Here is a 20,075-nt window from a genome sequence, read left to right on the forward strand (position 1 = left end):
CAATGCTTACATTCATCTTCATCACCAGCCATAAGCTGCACAAACCTGTTCTTGGTTGAATAGGTAAGTCTACCTGTGAAAATCTGTGGACTGTTATGTCTGTAAATGTGTCTAGTGGCTGTGTTCCTCTCCTGTACTCTCATGCAACATTTCTCCCCAGTAAATGTCAAGGCATGTTTTTATTACCTTTGCTAATTTTCAAGTCAAATATAGTTAAAGAGTTTTAAATTTTTTTCTTTGATTTTTTTTTTTTTCTGATGTTTCCCAAATCCAAGGAGAAGTATCCTTGATAGTTATGGGTGGGTAGATTTTTGGTCATTATTGTTTTTGGTTTGATTTTTTTTTATCTTGCATTTTCTATTGGAAATTTCCACTTGAATACAAGCTATTTTAAAAATAGTAGCCAAACTAAGTTTTTGTTGCTAGTTTTACATCTTTGATTTCAGATTTTGAAACCACTCAGGTTAACTTTGAGCATATATCCTCACTTAAATCCATCACACACGTCTGTCCAAATGCAAATTTAATTCACTGTCTCTGAAAACCAAACTAGACACACAAACAATAAAAAATGATCATGCCTTGTAAAAGAGAGTCATAAAGCATAACAACTAGAAATGTTAACAGAGGAGAAAGGGAGAGAACTGTTCTAAGAATCTATTCTCCTTGACAAATGGTATTTATTTAAACAGTCTTCTGCTTCATTCTCCTGATTATTACACAAATATTTTATGCTCTGGTTGTTTTACAAGTGCATTAGCTCTTAGGAGAAGTATAGTACTTTTATTAGTGCTCTATGAGACTGTTATACAAAAACCCACCTGGGAGGTTTAAATTTTATATCCTCAGCTCTACTAATTGTTCTCTAAGGGATTAATTAGAGTAACTTTTTAGCTTTCCAACAAGTTTGTATTCACACTTACACTGAGTTAAGAAAGAGCTTGCATGGTGATCACAGAAAAATTCCATTTATTTCTTATTGTATCTAAACATTCTGATAAGGGCTCACAGTAGTAGTAAAAATAAATGTACATAGAAACATAAGAATTTTAAAGTAACATATTCACATTTCCATTTTGTTTTGTCCCTTGAGTTCTCTGGACAAAGGTAATTATTTATGAATAATATAAGGAGGAAGTTGAATGCAGTTAGAAGCCACTCATGTTGTGATTGAAAATTCTTGAGATAAATTTTATTATGATCTATGCTGACTCAATGAAACACCCTCCAGTCCCTGGCCAATCCACTTTCTTCCATGGTAGTTATGAATATCTGTTTTGGAGGTGGTGAACTACTTTTAAGAGTGTTCAAAACTGATTTTCCAGTTTTCTCTTATTTTCTGTTGCTAACTTAGAAAATGGTAGTCAATGTTTGTCATAGGTGAATTTTCTGCCAAACCCAGGATATCAAGGCAGCAAATGACAATGTAGCTCCTGCACCTTTGTGAGAAAAGTTCTTACTGTCCCTGGTCTTTCTTGTGATCATGGCATCTTGCAGTTTGGTAGCAATCCAGTAACTTTGAAAATTGAATCATTTTTTTGTTGGCCAAACAAGTATGGCAGCAAAAGCACAATATAATGCTGAAGTAAAATTAAGTTAATTCTAAAAGCATGTAAGCTACAAAAACTAGCCTGTGCATTTCAAAACAGGGAGAAGTTAATCATAACAGAAAGCTTATTGATATTTGTCCATATTAAAATTTAATTTCAGGATCTTGTGTGTTTTCATTAAAAAAATATCCTATCCCCTTACCCTTAATCACTATCCATTGGAAGGGCTGATTGACCTGGATATAGCCTTCAAGGATGGACAGCTTGGATAAAGGCACCCTTTAGAAATCTCTCCAGTCACTGAGGATCTCACTGACTGTATAAACATCCTAGGGGTATTTCTAAAACCTTTAATCTTGATGCAGTCTGACTCTAGCCTGTTTCCTATTTTTTTTTCCAAACAAGGAAAATATGACTGAGAGTACTGATGAGAAGGGAGACACTGAGCTGCAAGGCATTCAGTTCCTTTAGACTCAACCTACAGAGCAAGGTCAGGTTTATCCTGCAGACTGCTTGTAGCTGGTTCAGAGTTAGTTTACATATTTCCAAGCTTTCTGGTGTGTCAGAGGCCAACTTCTCTGTGAAGACTTTTCTTCATTGAACAGTTTTGTTTAGCTAACACTTTAACTCTTACAGGTTTTTTGTTTTTTTTTTCCCTGGAAGGTCTCAGTAGTCTGGTAACTATGGCTTCAGGAGCTTTACAGAGGAACTGACGCATTACAAGAAAATCTCCCTCTGGTGATCCAAGCACACAGTTTGACCTTAATGAATAGACAGGTTCTAAAACAGAAGGCAAAACTTGTTCAGATAGGGCCTTATTCTGTGGAAAGATGTTTCTGTGTTTCAGTATTCTTTAATACAGTGCCAAAATGCTTATTTCCCTATTAAAAAAAAATTAAAAACAACCAAAAAACCAAAAAACAAAACAAAAAAAAAAAAAAAAACAAAACCCAAACAACAACAAAAACAAGAACAACAAAAAAAAAAAAACAAAAAACAAAAACAAAACAAAAAAAAAACCCCACCAAAACAAAAAACCAGCCATTTGAAATTATTTCTGCAGAGTTAGGGAAAACACCAGCTCTCAAATATGATGAATGTGTAACAAGCAATTGCCTAGCCTGGAAAGGCAAGCAAAGCACCTCTTTAGATTGTGGGGTTCTATTTCAATGAAAGGGATTAGAATCCTTTAACATTTATGGTACATTTGAATTATGTAGTAAACATATACCCACTGGCAAAAATACAAAACCTTGGGCAAAGTTTAATTTCAGGATTTACTATAGTACACCCAGCAAACTATTGCAAGTAACTGTGCCACTGCATGCATGAGCTGCCACAAATGTCAATTTTACACTTGGCAAATTTGGAAACCCTAAAGATGATGCACTTTCTGCTTTGCTGTATAAGAACTTCCACCCATTGGCAGTCAGAGTCATGATGTTTAAATTTAATTTTCTCTAATGTAATCGTTTTTTGCTTGCTATGTTTAAGGCAATTTGAATCAATATCCCATGCAAGTCATTTAGATCCAATAGCTGTAACCATTGCAGGCAGTGAATTGTCTAAAGAACAAATAATTTGGGCTGAATTTCCTACTTTCTCTGGCTGTTTATAACAGTATTCACTTTCATTTGACTTTATTTTTTAATAAAAATAATAATATGTTTAACAATAGTTGCATAAAAACAAATGTTTCCTGAACTGCTACTCAACCTTGAATTAAAAAAAATAATTGAAAGAAAGAACAAGTTCTGCTGGCTTGTCCTCCTGTTGTGGCTTAATCAGGTCTGTCAAGTCTTACCCTTTTCATTTAGCTCAAGGATCCACTGACATAACTTCCCAGAATATGACACTTTCCCTGTGGCTGCACTTCTGCTGCTTCTGGACCTCTCAGAAGGAATTCCCCAATAGCAGGGCTGTCCAGTGAATGGATTCTTTGAGAAGGGAAACCATGGCACCAATCAGCCACTGGAAGGTCACATTCTGTCTAAGAGGGCCTAGGCCAAGGAGCAAGCTTCATCTGTTTTGTCCCACAGTCTCATGCAATTCAGTGGAGAAAGTGAGAGATGCTTCTCCCATAGGAGCCAATCTTTCATTCAGCAGCTCACAGAGGAGTCGTGTCCCTGCCTCACCTCTCCCTAGAGGATACAGCACTCCTTCAAAGACAGTCTCCTCCCAGAGCACAGGTGCTTCCAAACTGGCAGAAGGCTCACCAAACACTGGAGTACATATGTCTTCCTCCAGAGAGAAACTGTGTAGAAAACGCAGATCCCAGGTTGTGCTGCTCCACAATATTGGGAATTCTATGGGTACCAAGGGAAATAGGTCAAGACACTACTTGACATTTTATAAAGTGGCAAGGTGACATTTCCCCTAGTGTCAGAGACTCGCATATTTTCCTTAAAGGAAGGGGTGCCCTACATCATTGCAATGAAGGTTTTTGCTTTGGTTTGAAAATCAAATTTTCAAAGAATATTTTTCAGCAATCCAACCCACAGACAAGAGAAATGCTTGCAGCATCAACCCCAACTGCAGCATATAAGACACATTAATTTAACCAAGCTATTTTTCTTCACTCACAAATCAAAATCTCCAATACCATGCACAAAAGATATAAAAAATTCATTGAAAAGTACTACATATATATGTTTGTTCTAACTACTAAGTGGGATGACAGGGCACAAGGAAAAAAATTGCGTGAGCTGTTCAAGAGAATTGAACACTATTCTTATTCCACTCAAAATTATAAGATATAAGAATTTAAAAAAAAAAAAAAAAAGCATGTTCTTTACACCTTAGACTTCATCAGAAACAGGATTAGAGAAACACAGGCATAGCTTCAACAGGCAGGATAAACCAAAAGAACCTTAGTCAGATGCTCAGAGGAAGATACCAACAAACACTCCAAGAAACTGTTCATCTAAATTTCTTACTCATGCTGGCTTTGTCTATGATAGATCAAACTGTTTAATTTGATCTATCTGGATTAAAGGATTAAGAATCTTTAATGAATCTTTGACATGTATAGTTTAAATCAGCAGTAATCCTTAATTATATGATTTTCCAATCCCAATCTTTAATATTCTATGGGTCCTCCAAAATGTATTGTTTAGTCAGAGACCACAAACACGGACAAATAAAATCCCTGAATTATGCAAGACTTTGTGTGAAGGTGTTGCAAATACTGAGTTGCACTTGGAAAAGTCTTTAATGGCAATCTATTTTACTGCTGGGAAGCAATAAAATTGTTGCATACTTTCTGGTATCTAATCTCTTAATCAATATGAATTCCCAGTAACAAGCAATGAATTCCAACCTAATTGAAACAATTAGCCTAACACTGTTGTCAAGGAAATACACTATTATAAATCATGACATATTAAGTATTAATTTCTTAATCTAATTTGAAGTATGACTGCACACAGCCTCTCCATGATACTTACTGTTGATAATACAAAGGTTGGCTGTGAGCCTGCAAAGCGATCAGAGTGAGTTTATATTGGCATCGTGGGTCTGCAGATTTACATTGCTCTGTAGAATGTGGTGCACAGGGAAAATGGAAATAAAGAAATGCTGCAGAACTTGTTTATAGCTGGCTTTTCCAATCTGGAAATATTTTCTACAGAACTCAAGATCACCTTTGTAAAACCAAGGAAACAAGGCTCTGTTGCATGCAGAAATAACTTTGAAATAACTTGTTACTAAAACAAAAATTATTCCTAATTTAGTAACTTAATTATCTTACTCTTAATTATTAAGAATTTAATTCTTAAATTATGAAGATGGAGCTCTTATATTACAGGACTTTAACAGTTTATTGTATTCATCCTTGTATTGTGTGTTTACACAAAACTATTCCTATTAGGTGAAAGATAATAAAACATAATAAGACATAATAAAAGACAACTCCCTGTGAAAAACACAGTCTCTAAAAAGCAAATGTAAAATAACAAAGATAATAGGAAAGGATGATATTCTCCATAGTATTTTAGAGAAAGGACAACTGAGAAATCAATTGTAGCAAGATGCTCTCATTTACACTAGTGCATACAACTTGTCCTCTAAATTCCTTCATGGCAAAAGAAAAGATCTAGTCCCTTACCTCTCATATCAGTTCATCTCACCCAGAGGTAAATATCAAAATCAGCTCAGTAAAGTTGTACTAAAAAAGTGCCTGTTATGGGAAATATTGTATCTTTGGGTCACATCTAAGTCTCTGGTGTCCCTGAGTAAGATGTGTCAATTGAGGAAACCTAAAAATATTTTGTTTCATCAAATTTTTATTATTAAAAAAACCAGATACCTAGTCTTAGTGAATTTTCTTTGTTCTTACTATAGTTAATAGAGAAAGAGAAGGTAACCTTCTTGTTATTCTCTTTGAATGAGATAACTTTCACGAGCTCAAACAATGTATTTTTGTTTCATATGTCTTAAGTTAGAGAACCTCACACTCTCAGGCTTACTCAAGCTTGTACAGAAAAACTACAGCAAATTAGGAAATCAAGAAACGTGTCAAATCCCAGATGACCGTTTCAGCCAAAAAAACACGTTTCTTTTCTGAGGTTCTCTTTTGATTTGCTGCCTGATAAAACAGTAGTGAAATACATATAAAGGACCTACCTTATATTAGGAAGATCTTAAAAACCCTTGACAACTAAAAATCTCTGTATATACACAAAGACAATTTTTGGAACATGTAAAATATAGCCAATTCTAGAATGATATTTTATATCATGTAATAATGAACAGAATATTGTTGCAGAGAATGGCAAGAATCATTTCCCAAGAAATTTTTCATAAACTGGCATACATCCCAATAGAAATTTTATGAAGCTCTATATCCTGTCCCTTCTGCTTACAGATTGTACAATTTACATTTTATTTTGTTTAACAGACTTATTGGCTGTTTTATGGACCACGTATTGAAAAAAGGTAGTAAAAGTAGATTGAGACAATTTTTAAGAAAATTTCAGTAGAACAGAATACTTCAGTTCAAAGGAAACTACAACAATCTGATGATTGTCCACCTGCCTGAACACTTCTGGGCTGACCAGCAGTTAAAAGTGTTGCTAAGGGCATTGTCCAAATGCCTCTTAAACCCTGACAGCTCTAGGACATCGATCACCACTCTAGGAAACCTGGTGTAGTGTTGACCACCCCTGCTGTAAACAAATGCTTCTGAATATCCAATCTAAACCTCACTGGTGCAGCTTTGAAACAGTCCTACATGTCCTGTCACTGGATAACAGGGAGAATAGTTCAGTTATAAGAATATATGAAATGGGATGATTCAAAATAGAGTGTTTTGGGGTTTGTGGGTTTTTGGGTTTTTTATTTTGTTCCAAATCTCTTCCAAACTCATGAATTCTTGAGTTATATCAGTCAAACGATCTTTTATATTTAATCTAATTGCACCTAACATCTTTAGAGGAATTTGTACTTAATCTATGATTCTATATTGCCATTATTACTATTAGACCCTTGCCACTAAATCAATAGCAGCCTAATCTGCCTCTAGAGATCACAGTATTTGCAAGAGCTTACTCTTCTTCTTGGGTAATTTGAGATCTATGTAGAGCTTTCATGTCAGTAATGATGAGGTTTGGGACATAAGTAAACAGCCACCCATAATTTTATAAAACAGTAATTCCTCAAATGAACAGCTTTAAATACAAAGTAGAGGACGTATTTAAAAAGTCTGAAAATGTTAAAAAGTTTGAAAATGTAGAAGCCTAAGTGCATTGGAAACTAAGCAAAAAAATAAAAGAACAACTGTCAGTGTTCATCTAACATGCTAATGAGAGAAAATTTTAAAGCATCTCTCAGATCTGAAGCATAATTCTGCTGTAAGTTAATGGGAATCCTAAGCCATGTAACCATGATAAAAATTGTAGACTGTGAATGACATAATTGCAGAATTTCATAATGGTTGAGTTTGCAAGGGTCCTATGGAAGTTATTTAGTCCAACTCCCCTGGTCAAGTAGGGTGACCCAAAACCAGCTGCCTGGGGCTCTATTTCTAATATCTCCAGGGATAAAGAGCACACAGCCTGCCTTAGCAATGTGTTCCCAGTACTCCATCATCCTTTAAGTAAAGATATGTTTCCTGATGTTCAGACAGCCCATCCTGCATTGGAGTTTGTGCCTCTTGTTCCCGTCACTGGGAACCACTGAAAAAAGCCTTCTTTCAGATATTCACATACATTGCATCCTCCTTTAAGGCAGGGTAAGGTATAGATTGATAAGATCCCTGCTGAACCTCCTCTTCTCTAGGTGCAATGGTCCCAGCTCTCCCAGCCTTCCCTCTCATATGTGGTACCCCAATCCCTTAACACCCTGTGTCCCTTTGTTGAAATCCCTTCTGCACACCCGTGTCTCTCCTGTGCAGAGCAGCCCAGAACTGGACACAGTACTGCAAGTGTGGTGTCTCCAGTGCTGAACAGAGGGACAGGATCACCTGGAGTCTCACCTAGCCCAGGGTACATCTGCCTTCCTTGCAGAAGGGGCTCCCTGGCTCATGTTGAATAAGTTTTGCATCAGCACCCCCAGCTCCTTTTCAGCCATGCTGCTTTCCAGCAGATCCACAACACATCATTCTGTATAGAACTCTTCTTCCCCAGATACAGAACTTTGCACTTCATGGGGTTCTTGGTGACCCATTTCTTCAGCCTCTATCCATTAAAAGGAATTTTTCTACCATGTTAAATGTTTTGCTCCTTGTTGCTAAAATTGAACTCATGTTGTTCAATCTTTTTTCCATGGTTTCCTTCCCTTCATGGACAAGTATATATTAATTTTAGTAACTTCCATTAGAAAACAATCGAAATTGTAAGATGTGAATACTCCCTTGTCTGTGCAACTTTCAAAATATAACAAAACTTTTTCAGTTTTCAGGAGATGGCAGGCAGAAGCTCTCCTGACACACTCAACAGAAGTGATGAAAAGGACAATTATATTTTGTTAACAAACAAACATTCAGACATAAGGTAAAATTATGCCTGAGTGCACAGAATTTATTTCTCCCAATAAAGATTTAGTAATAAAGATGATGAAAGACTTATTAGTTCTTCTCAGTGGAAGAGTGATTTGTAATATTTTATGATATGGTACAGATTGCTATCAGCATATGTAGAGCAAACTACTTGAACAGAAAAAAGTGTCACGTGAATCAAAATGCAAATAGCCCCCTGGGGGTGTATATAATAATTCTCTAGGGGTTTTGTTGTTGTTTTTGTTTGGTTTGTTGGGGGTTTTAATAGAGCAAGTATCCAAACTGAAATAAAGCTTCATTAATTTGACACACTTGAACTGGACTAGGACCTCAAGAGGGACCCAAGGGAGAAGGATCCATTGAAGCTGTTCAAGTCAACAAGCACATCTCTAGAAAATCAAGGTTTTAAATTGCTTTCTTCATCCTCACCTCATTGGTGCTTACACTACTGAAAGAAATGGCTTCAACATGTACATGGTCTGATTAATTTCATGGTACTTATAAATTTGATTCCATTATCAATTGCACTGCAAAGTACTGTCTTTAGCTAAGATGAATGCATAAATTCAGTGGCACTGACTAGATCTGCAATGCAATAAAACAGAGTGGTAATCTGAAAGTTCCTAAAGGGGCATGAAAATATGTGTGCTAGTAGGTAGGAACAGTCAAACTGCTACACTAATAAAGTTCTTTTGTTCCAGCCAACATACAGCAATGTAAAATTATAGTAATGGCCTGATCCTTGCTTTTCAGGGTAGGCTAATTAATGTATTCAAATTAGTGGTTTAGTAGTTTAAATTAGTCATGGTTTGGTTTCCCCACCTCCTGTGTTGTTCTAAGCATTCTGAATTCAAACTAGCTAATTGAGATATCAGCACTAAAGGATGAAGCTAGATTGGCTTGATGGACTTAGAACTTTCTAAACACGAGAGAAATTTCCAAAAATTAAACTCGAAGAAAGAGAAAAAAAAAATATTTTAGACATCATTTTCACCTTCTCCTCACGTATAATATAAAAGCTAAATACAAACTATCAAGTCATAAAAACACTTACCTCAAATCAGAGGCAAATTGCATCAGGAAGAATTTTTTCTCAAGACACTTCAAAATGTAAAATCACCAAATTTTAAAACACAAATCAATGTGAAGAGAGTGGAAATAATGCCATGAGACATTTCAGGAATAAGGAACTTTTTATGAGTTTTCTCTAAGGCATACAACACCCCTTTCATTAATTTATTTAGTTTATCAAAACAATTAGGAAATCTTAGAATTTCATTTCTTGGAATTGTATTTTGGCATTCAAAGCTTTGCAGTGGCTAATTATAATATTTTGTTGCAAGCATCCTTGCATTCCAAGCCTGTTTCTTTTTCTTGTCTCACCACATAAATACTCTGTGAGGTAAGCACAAAGTGCATTTCACTGTTGAGCTTTCATGGAAAGTAATGTCTGCCATGAACACCTGAAATTTCCTCATCACCAGAAAGATGTTTTAGAAGTGAGAATTCTTTATTAATTTCTAATACCTCTTAAAATAAAGCAAAATCCACAGATTTTTTTTTTTTCCAAATATCCCATCTTAATATTTTTGTGTCCAAAATTGTGAGTCTTGTGGCTGGCAATCAGAAATGTTATTCTCCATGGTATGATTATTTTCAATGTCTAAACAAGCACTTTTCTGTTTCTGCTCTGTGTGATTGAGAAGTCCCCATAATTATCTACAGTATCACATTACCATCTTGAAAAAAATTCTTCCCTTCATCTCCTCTTTTCTGTGACTTGTAGAGAAGCAGTTAACCTGTTATGCTGATTAAGCTTAAATCTTTGCTTTTCTGTCCATACTGATGTTTCTTATAAAGACTGTTCAGAATATATTTTAATGTTTGTCCCAAATATATTTCTGAGATATTTTGATTATACTTCATGTGACAGTAAAAAAATACACACTAGTAAAAAATTCTGGACAAGTTCCTTTGAAAAAGATCTTTTAATATACTAATTTTTTTTAATTGCATATTTAGAGAAATCTTTCATTCTCTATTGCCACTGTTTGTGTTTCACAATGGGAGAACTACCTGATTTTCTAGTATAGTTCTGATACTTGAAATTCTGGAAAAGTGCTAAATGTTAGAGAGCAATAGTAAACAATTTGTCATTTAAAAAAACATTTGGGGTTGAAAACAAGGGGTTTTGAGCCAGGGGGTGCCTTTTGAGGATTTATTGTTGAAGGGAATCCCTCAAGAGACTGGTAGACAACCATTTTTCCTAATGGAACCTCAAAGTGTTAAATAATAAAATCTATGCCAGGTTGTACTTTACAGATTATTCTGAATTGTATAGTGTGGTTTAATTTCATTCTATTTTTAATTTTTTACAACTATTAATAATAGTTAACTTAAAAGAGTGTTACTTAATTTATTTCCAGAATAAAAAATAGGAACGTCTAAGTGTTACGAGAACTCCATATGTATCTAAAATTTATTAGCAAGCAACTGAATGCTTGAAGCATACTCAAAACTGGGAAAAACCTAGAATGCAGTGCCACTAGACTTTATATGTGTTCATGCTCAGTTAGGGGAGAATGCACCCCTTTGTTCAGCCAGCCAATGGGTGTTGTACTCAATTTCACAAAGAACAACTCTCAAGATTCAGAAAAGATAATAAGAGTACTAATGAAATAAGAGGAAAGGGTCAGTGTACATTCCTGGTCAGATCAACTCAGTTTAAGTGAGCCATAAATTAATTCTGTCAACTGAGGAAGTGTCTCAAGCCTGTGAATAAATCACAGTAAGTTGGTCTGTTACATTGGATGTACTTAAATTTAAATAAAAGTTTATGTTTATAATCTCTCATATAACAGAATAATTCAGAAATGTTAATGTTTATCATAAATAACCATCTTAAATGAATTTTAACAAGCAGGAGGGTGAGTAGAATTTTATGGTGACTGGACCATATTTAAAGCTTTCAATTACAGCAATATTTTCAAAGATTTCATCTTGTTCTGAATACTCACATTGGGTTCATTCTCATGAGATTGATAACTACAACAATTCACTCACATTTATGAAATATTCTTTCTTCACATTTCTCTGTCTTGGCCTCTTTTAATAAGTTTGTAGTATGATTCCTTCATATCTTAAAGTGTTAAAAATAGGGCGACTTCTGAAAGCTGTACAAGCATAAGACTTTATAGGCTACAACATAACATTTTTCCAGGCAAGAAATTAAGGAATTAAGGTTAAGGGAAGTACCCCTGATGCACTTTTAAAATTTTAAATTAAATTTTCAGCCTTTCTGTTTAGTTAGACCTTGACTAAATTTACTTCAGAGCCTATGGTCACTCTAGCGAAAACCATGCAAGATCCTACACTTCCTTGAGCAGTCACATAAGAAAAAGAAAATAAACAGGCTTGAAAACCTGGTACTATTCAGCACCAAGTTCTTGCTTGACATTAAGCCACTGATTAAAACAGTAGCTTAAATTATCTTCTAAAGGTTCAAGCCTAGGCTAACTCTTTCAGTCAAATGTGCAATTACCTCTGGTCCTTTTCTTGCTCTTGTAAAATCTAAATCTGAAAATACTTTTCCCTCATCTATGGTTAAAGTTACATGTTTTCCTAATGAAAGTAAGATCATTTTGTTGCTGCTTAAGTTCTTACAAAGTTGGTGTGAACTTATTTTCCTGGTTTGTGACCAAGCTAATGTGATATGGACTTAGCTGCCATTTGCATAATGAACCTTTAGACTCTGATAAGATACCCACTATTTTTAGCACCTTAATGTGTGTGAGAGGGTTCTTGTAGGGTTTATTTTACACTGTAAGAAAAATACGACCTTTCAATCAAAAATTTAGATTCAGAAAGTGTTAAAAAGACACAGATTTTTTTTTCCTTCCTTATAGAAGAAATGTTTTTGTCAAACAGCCAGATTGGAAGAAAAAAAAAATGAGGCATTTGTTAGAACTAACTGACCTGTGATTTGTTTTTCTTCTGATCTAATTCTTATCTAAATACTCTTGGTTTGCTTCCAAGAAAACATATTTTGCCTACTGTGAGGTTTAATTAGTTGTAGCTGGCATAGCACTTTGAAGATGTGAAGTATTCTGTCCAGCCTAAGTTGCTTCTATCATCTCTCATTTACTGCCTGTCTAAATTAAATGAAATAAAATATCATGCTACCTTTTTTTTAAGCATTATTCTAGAAATACACATCCTAAATAAAATGAAAAATATTTCTGTGTTTTTGCATAGTGGAAAAGTATTATTCTGCCTTTCTTTACCATTCTCAGTCATCAACAGCAGAAACACCAACTTTTCCACTGAATGCCAAGAAAGCCAATATGACATGATTTATTTTTATTGGTAGTACTGAACTCAAACTAAATCACAGCCCTGCACCAGACATTGCATACACACACTCAGTCCCAATCTGCAAAGCTTGCAGTCTAGAGGAACATAATAAATTGGGAGACACAGGAAGGGAACTGAGGCAGAAAGGTCAGTCAGACAAGAACATATGTGACAAGAACACATATAACAAGATTTCATGTAGCAAGTTTTGTGGTAAAACTGAGACTCAACCTACCTAGATTTGTCAGGGTAGGCTGGTACATATCAACTGGTTGGGGAAAGAGGAACCTGAAGGTTTATTGTTAACCTATAAACAGAAAAATAAGGATGAATACAGCAAGTCTGATCCTTGGATGCATTGGTAATATGAGTGTGAAAACCACAGTTGTTCATCAACTCAGGGAAACTTAGTTGGAGTCACAATCCATGCTAAGACACTTCAGGAAAACTTTGAATCAGTTAGTGAGTAAGAAAGGAGGAAAAGTTCAGAAAACCTTGATAACAACGCACAATAAAATAATGATGGATGTAAGCTTATTTAACCTAGGAAAAGAGGAGGAAGGTTGTGGTTGCTCACACTTGGCTGGCCACCAGGTGCTCATCCAGATGTTCTCTCACTCCCTTTCCTCAACAGTATCAGGGAAGAAAATAAGGTTAAAAGATTAATGGGTCAAAATAAGGACAGAGAAGTCACATTACCATCAAGAACAAAACAGATTGAACTTGGAGAAGACAAATTTCATTTATTGTCAATTAAAAATAGTGCTGATTAGTAAAAAACAAATCAGAACTAAAGAGTGTTTCTATGATCCCCTCCTCCCCCTGTTGCCAGGCCCACCTTCCCTGCCTCCCTCCTGTATCCTCCATCAGTTCCCTTCCCCAGCAGCACAGGGGCTCCAGAAATGAGAGTTACACCAGTTCATAACACATTGTCTCTGCTCTTCCTTCCTCACACTTTTTCCCTGATCCAGAGTGGGGTCAGACTGACATGGACTCTTTTTATGGGCTGCAGTTTTTCAGGGCGTCTGCTTCAGTGTGGGGTCCTCCATGAACTACTGAGCAGATGTCTGTTCTGATGTGATTATCCATGGGCTGCAGGGGAGCAAACTGGTCTTATTCATGATCTAAGTGGAACCTGTGGTGCCTAGAGCACCTCTTCCCCCTCCTTCTTCCCTTACCTGGATGTATAAAAGGGTGTTTTTCTCCTCCTTTTCTCACTTATTTTTTCACTCTCATGGTTAACCCCAGCCAGCAACACATCCCCACACAGCTTCTTGCTCACTGCTCCTAGGTGGGATGGGGAAAAGAATTGGAACATTTAAAAGGAAAAAAGCTTATGGGTTGAGATAAAGACAGTTTAATAGGTAAAGCATAAGCTGCACATGCAAGAAAGCAAAACAAGAAATCCATTCCCATGGACAGGCATGTGTTCAGCCCTACCCAAGAAAGCAGGTCTCCATCACATGGAACAGAGACTTGGGAGCACAAATGCCATCACTCCAAACATCCCCTTCTTGCCTCCCCTAACCCCAAGTTTACATGCTGAGCATGATACCAAATGGTGTGGGATATTCCTTGGATCAGCTGGGCTCAGCTGTCCTGGCTGTGTTCCCTTCCACTCCCTGTGCACCCCCAGCCTCCTCACTGGTGGGTAGGGAATAGAAAAGGCCTTGATGCTGTGTAAGGGCTGCTCAGCAGCAATTAAAACATGCCTGTATTATCAACACTGATTTCAGCACAGTGAATCCAAAACACAGGCCTGTGCAAGTTATTGTGAAGGAAATTAACTTTATTCCAGCCAAAACCACTCTGCTTCTCTCTCTTGCAACTGCTGCACTGCAGTTTTTGCCCTTTCTAAAATGTTAAATAGTAATGCCAGCATGTATGTTACATATATATTGTATGGCACTGCCAGCATCACTGATGGCTCAGCTTTGGGCAGCACTGGGTTTGTTTTGGACCCAACTGCAACTGGCTTTGTGTGACATGGGGACAGGTCTCTCACAGAAGCCACTCATGAAGTCCCTCTACCATTAAAATTAATCACTTAAACCCAACACAGAGGTGAAATTTTCAATTCTTAGACTCTATTAAAATATATTTAATGGAAGTTAATAAAGATATAAACATCATGAAGCTCAGAAATCTCCTGAGCTGAAAATTCATGGAGGCCAGGAAATCATTAGGGATGAATTATGGATGCTTGCCCTGCATCCTGTAACTGTCACTCTTATTGAAGGACATGCATGTTCTTCAAAACAGAATACTAGCTGAGTGGTCCACTCTAAACCAGAGCATCTCTTCTTATATCCCTTTATTCAGAACTGTATAAAATAAATTTAACTTTTCATTACTTTTCTCTTAAATGTCACAAATAGAATTCAGCAAATTGACTTGCTACACCACAAAAATCTCAACATTTGAATATATCTCTTCTGTATCAGACTGAGGACTTTTCAAAGTACATAAAAAGTTACAAAAGGAAGTGCTATTTACTCAAAATTACCAATTACCTATTAAAGTTATAATGCTTCAAGATAAATACATTAACCTGAGGATTCTTCTGTGTTCTGGGATAAATGAAAGTCTTCCCTGTTTCATAAATTCAATCATTACTGGAGCTGGTAAAATCTTGCTGAAGTCTTCTGAAAGGTTAGACTGTCAGAAATATCATCATTGTTCATGCTCTTACACTTCTTCAAGCTGAAATTTTTAAGGAATATAGCATTCCAAATCTCAGCAGGAAAAAACTGAGAAGTTAATGAAAATATCTTGGATTAAGGAGGACATCTGGGCCCTCTTTATTCACATTCTTAAAATGAAACAAATGTTTAAAATGTTCCAGACCAGTGTAAATAGTGGCTTCAGTCACTTCCTTGGGTAAGACAAATCATTATGTTGAACAATCTAAGAGATACATAACAGAACACAGGACACACTTGTACTGTGATTATGTGCATTGTGCCACAGGCTAAACCCTGAAATTTGACCTTTTGAAACTTTACTAACACCAAGATAGACACATAGGAGAGGGGAGGGAAAAAAAAAAAAAAAAAAAAAAAAGAGAGAGATTCAATAGTCAGATTTTGCCCATATTTCTTAAAGGGATTTTTTCTGGAAGGTACCTGCTGGATAAAAGGTACAACAACTTTCCTTCCTACCCTTTCCAAGTAACAGAATTAACAAAGAAGAGCAGCTCAAGCTACTTATGCATGCTTCTGATACTTATACTTACATTCTTATTCTTATATAGTTAGTAACAAATGGCATTGATATGCAGCCCTTTAGTGCTACTTACCATTTGCTAATTATTCCTATAATCTGACTGGCCCATAAAGTTCTGTTCAGAAATGCCCAGGGGTTGGTTCCAGGCAGAGGAAGCTATTCAGAATTCATAATTGGCATTAGATAAACACAAAAGGATTTTAAAAAGGTTTAGCCTATGCTTCACTGTTTTAGTGAAAAAAACCAAAAATAAGACAAATATTTATTTTAACAGCTAAACTCAGGATAATTATTTACTGGTTATTTAATGGTTATTGAAGAGGTAAACTCAAGCCCACAGCAATACATTTTCAAAGATTCTTCTTCCTTCCCTCTCAGTACGTCCTTTTAAAGTGTAGTCATGCTGTTGACACACAGTCAAAAAATGCCAAGCACCAAAGCTTTAAATTCATTTAAATCTGAGTTCCAGTTTTGCATTCCACACTCACAAAAAGAAGTAGGAGGTTGAAATACACCCACTTTCACAACTTTACTTATTTATGCTTCCAGGAACACTGCTGGAAGTCTTAAATCATGTTAAAGTTGGTCTCTAAATAGGATTTTCAAACTTCAGAAGAAACACATAAGCAGTGTAAAGCTCTTTCTTCTTATCTTGCATCACCAGTGCTTACACTAATTTCAACAAAATAATCTCTAAAAGGCACAGATTTCATAAATTAGCAACACAGTACCCGTTAGAATCCATCCTTCAGATCATCTGGAGGCTTTGCATTAAGAGGAAAAAAAGAGAACAAAGCAACAATGTAAAAGTTAAATCTCTGCCTGAAGCACACAGGGTGATGTGAGCATTGATACCAGACTCTGTTTTAAATTAAAAGCAATTTAAGGAAGTTCTTTATAAAGTAAACTGGCTAGGCTGCAACTGAATAACATAATAGGCTTTTACTGCACTGTTTGCTCCTGTTGCCATACCCTTGATAGTGTTTCTCAGGATTTATAGGACTTTCTTGGAGGTCTTCTTAAGAGTTCTGGATTTTAGGATTTCTTTGCTTTTCTTCAACATCCTTTTTAAGTTACTGTTGTCATGTCACAGAATCACAATTGTTTATTGTGAAAAGTCACTAATGACCAAATGACCCTGCCACCTGGGGAACTTACAGCCTCATGTTAAACTCCAGCTATATAAAAAAAAAAATATCTTCCCAGGCTATTGATTCACTGGCAGTGTTTGATTGTACCCTGGAGGCAGGTGACAGCAAGGCAACTGGGCTCTTACTGTTTTACACTCCCTATTACACAAACCAAATAAATCTTCTCTAAATAAATTCATGTCTTTTTCTCACTTCTATGTGACAGTTCAGTATTGAACAATCTGTATGCTGTTTGCTTCTAGGATATTGACACCAAAATCTTCATAATCTTCATAACAACAAATTTCTAGACCTCAATTTAGCTTTAAGATAGTGGCAGCATTTGTTGTGCTCTACACTCTACAGATTTTGAAACTATCAGGTCCAAAGCATGACTTATTTAATATTTATCATGATCTCCTTGTGCTACCCAGATTATCTCATTTTGGAAAAAATTCCATTAACTAAAAATATGGGTAACTCCTACATTATCACTTGTCTTATATTGTCTTATACTGTGACTAAAAACATAACAAGCTGGCCTCATAGGGAATGAAATTTTAGTGATCAAGCTAGTCTAGAACATGAATGTCTTGAAGAAAAGCTGCAAGATTTCTTCAAAAAAAAGAAGCTGAAAAAAAGTTGCATTAACCAGCCAGATTCCCCAGAAGGAAAAATAACCCCAAACTTATGCCTAAATAACCACAGCAACAAAATAAGCAAAGGATTGTAGTGTCTGGCTGAATTTGTGTTCTGAGAGGTGCTAACACAAAATGTGAAATTTTTCTTTTTAATTTGAAAATCTCATTCAGTTCAGGTGTCCTTCATGGTTTAATATTTCATAGTGCATATCATGGTGGTCTTAAGAGCAAAGACATCTTAAGAAAGGAGCTGAAGTAATGGGTAAGCAGTGGTCACAGGGTATAGGAATCACAGGTGTGGTCAAATCAGGAACATTTAAATATTCCAAACAGATTTTCTTGAAAGACTTCTCTTCTGATTGCCTCTTTTTTCCCAGCTCTTCTTTAAATTGTGTTTCAATCTCATTTTCCTTTTGTGCCTAACCCTGTGACCTGGTCATCTGCCCTCTCTCATCCCTTTTCTGTTCCCTTGTCAATTTATGTCTTTCTAATTCCCTGCCTTCAAAAACCTGTGTATTAACATGGGTTTCTTGGCATTGAGAGTTACTTTTCTTTTTTAATCTAGAAGCCTTTCATCACCTTGCATCTGCCATCTCTATTTCTATGTCTTGGTATCATCTGTGACTGTTTGGCTGTCTCTCTGTGTGACCAGCTGAGTTTGATAACCAAGCACAGAGAGTGGTTTCTCACAAGGAATTCTTGTGTAACTTAGGGTTCCTCCATCTGGAGAACAAGCAGTTTTAAGGAGGCCATAAAAGAGGGTTTCAAAACTTTTGCTGATGTGGTTGGGTTGGGGTTGACCAGTCCCAGACTACCTGAAGACAAGGTGCACCCAAATGAGACCCCAAGAGCAAGGCTGATCAAAAGGCAGCAGTCCTTCCTACAGCCATCAGCAGATCTGGAGAACCCTAACAAGTATGTGTGCACTGTCTCTTGTGTTCATAGCCACCACTGGAGACAAAACATGGACCTGACCACGACCAAAACATTTTCCACATTAATATCAACAATGTCAACCACAATGGGGTCATTCTGAAAGACAAGCAACAAGCTAATAAAAACTAGCAAAGATAGCTAGTAAAATTAAAAACAAACCCAAACCAAAACAATTATTTAAATTTCTGCCAAAAAAAGGAGTTTGGTTTGAAAATTTGATGTAGTGCTACTCAATGGACTATAGATAAATAAAGTAATTTGAAAACAAAAATATATTTAGCTGAATTGAAGAAACACTCTCATTGTATATTCTGCAGTTATTTCCAAGCCTAAGTCCTTTTTCTATATTAATCTCACAGCTGGAGATTTAGAACTTGTCACCACACTTGAATATGAGGTTGTTTGGACTGAATACAATGTTTAGTATACAATGACAACTTATAACCTTCTGTCAACAGTTCTGTCTTAGTGTTATGTACATACTTTAATTCAGCTCTTTGAAGAGCTATTATTTTAAAAGATAATAGAAATGTTTGTAATTTCCCCTTTTTATGCACATTGCCTCAATTATGCCACTGTGTCATGACAATTCTCATTTAATATAAAGTAATTTAGGCTTGTAAAAGGAAAACATGCAGCTACCAGGATATTGTGTTACTAGAAACAGAGGTTGCTGGTGTTTTACCCCTTACATTTTGAGGAGGATCAGCCACAGGAAGTTGTGTTAAATCTGAGATTATGGTAACCAGAGAACAGGCAGTATTTCAGTCCCAGGTACTCCATTTGCTCTCTCCAAATCTCCACCATATTTACCTAAGGCACTCCAAGTGCTAGAGGTATTCAAGAAAATGAGAAAGTCCTGGCTGGACCCTCCCTGCACTTAATTCCAAACAAAAAAGGGCACCAAAATCCTAATTGTTTCAGTAATTTATACTTTTTAAATTAGGCTGAGCCCTATCTTTAGTTTCTACATGCCATTAACCAATATTTTACATCCAAATACAGAAGCTTTCTGCCTTGATTTATGTTATACAGGATGTTAACTAAACTCACTGATGAATTTGTATAAAGGTTTCCAGTACTGAAGTGGAAACTCCCAAACATTTTTTCAAGTTTCAGGTTGGTTCCATCTCAAGAAACCATGTATGTTCAATTGAGGATTTATAAAATCTACTGGAGTCTTTGAAACTGTTCAAAAGCCTGTGACTTTCCCCGATGAGGAGGGAAGAATAAAAGGTAATAAAAG

The sequence above is a fragment of the Oenanthe melanoleuca genome, chromosome 3 (assembly GCF_029582105.1).
Source record: "Oenanthe melanoleuca isolate GR-GAL-2019-014 chromosome 3, OMel1.0, whole genome shotgun sequence".
NCBI lineage: Eukaryota > Metazoa > Chordata > Aves > Passeriformes > Muscicapidae > Oenanthe > Oenanthe melanoleuca.